General features: G+C 38.2%; 1 long non-coding RNA gene across 1 annotated transcript; it reads right to left on the bottom strand.

The window, feature by feature from the left end:
• LOC117115928 lies at positions 1-1459 on the bottom strand. The gene is made up of 3 exons (XR_004446652.1): positions 1424-1459; positions 601-734; positions 1-60 (listed from the first exon to the last, which is right to left on the bottom strand). It is a non-coding gene; the product is annotated as an uncharacterized LOC117115928 (long non-coding RNA).

Genomic DNA, 1459 nt, shown 5'->3' with positions numbered 1-1459 from the left:
CTCTTGGGAATCCTGCTGCTGGTATCCGGAAAACTGAGGCGCAAAACGGCCAACCTGCATCTGAAGTAAGAAATATGTGTGTACGTGACTACAATTGTACCGCACATGTCAAGTCCACTAGTAAAGAGCTATATTTCCACATTATTTATTTAATAAAGTTTTATGTGAAATGTGAGAAAGGGCTCTCTCCAGACACCCTATCAAATTTTATTTGAAAAAAAATACCGTTATCCATATATAGTCATGATGTGCCTATATATAGATATATATATTTTTTTATTTTATTTCATTTCACATCCAACAGCGGGGAGCCTGCCACTTACAGAATGGAATATGGTCATGATGTGATGTCATCATGACCATATTTAGGCATGTCACATGTTTTTGTCAAACAAAATTTGATAGTCTGGAAAGGGCTTAACAAAAAGACTGTCTCTTCAAAGCCTGTTTTCAACTAGGCAAATTTATTCATGTGAATCGAAAGTGTCGGTTTGCTTCCTGAGCTTTGATTGGTTGCACATTATTTCACTTCGCAAAAAAGTAGAAACAGTTTGAACTACTTGAAGAGAAAAACTCCTCATTTTGTCAATGATTACTTACTTTGAAATTTCTAGGAACTGTGTAACTATAGCGACCACACCACATTTGCTTGATAAGATCTGCATAGGCCCTTGCAATTTCACCTCTCATTCCTAACGGGTTGTCTACATTGAGTTGTTGCTCATAAGTATTGACTATGAAAACAATCAAGATTTGTATGCAAGATTACTCACTTGCCAAAAGGTAGGCAGTGTACAAATTTATCAACTTGAAATCTGAGGCTAGAAATTTAGTTTCTTCATTGCCATCTACAGTAGAACCCCTCAATTATGTACGGCACAGGCCCAGAGCTGTTCGTAATTGCGGGTATTCGTAAAATCGGGGTAGACCAAAATTCCTATATATTTGCACTGGTACGACTTACACTGGTATAAACTAGGCACAGGCCTACGCAGCTAAGTCTGAGGGGGCCTAGGCTTACAGCAGGCAGTTTCTAAGCATTCTCCCACTCTAGGCCCTACATAAATTTGTTTTTAATCGGATGTTTTTAACTTCTTAAATACCTAGATTGTAGATATATAGATCACTCAATAAAACAAGCACTATGTTGACTATTAAAGCTGAAAACGATGATTAAAAGAGAAGTGAAATTTGTCGCATGCACATGTGTGAAGCCATAATAAACGCTGAATTTGAAGAGGCCCTTTAGAGTGGTAGGGGGAGGGGTTGAACATCCCTTTCACCACAGTGACTGCTGTCAGGGATAGGGGAGGGATTGAATATCACCACAACCTGGATTTGCCAACGTTTGAATGTGTAATATTTTCCCCACAAAAATAATGATTCTTCAATGACTCACACTACTTCCATTCGTAAGACTTACCAACAAAGAATCTTGTCAATGGTGGAACATTGCTCA

The sequence above is a fragment of the Anneissia japonica genome, unplaced genomic scaffold (assembly GCF_011630105.1).
Source record: "Anneissia japonica isolate Jap-2015-1 unplaced genomic scaffold, ASM1163010v1 scaffold228407_len1459_cov125_single, whole genome shotgun sequence".
Classification (NCBI taxonomy): domain Eukaryota; kingdom Metazoa; phylum Echinodermata; class Crinoidea; order Comatulida; family Comatulidae; genus Anneissia; species Anneissia japonica.
The sequence above is the reverse complement of the archived record's forward strand: the minus strand, read 5'-3'. Positions and strand labels throughout refer to the sequence as shown.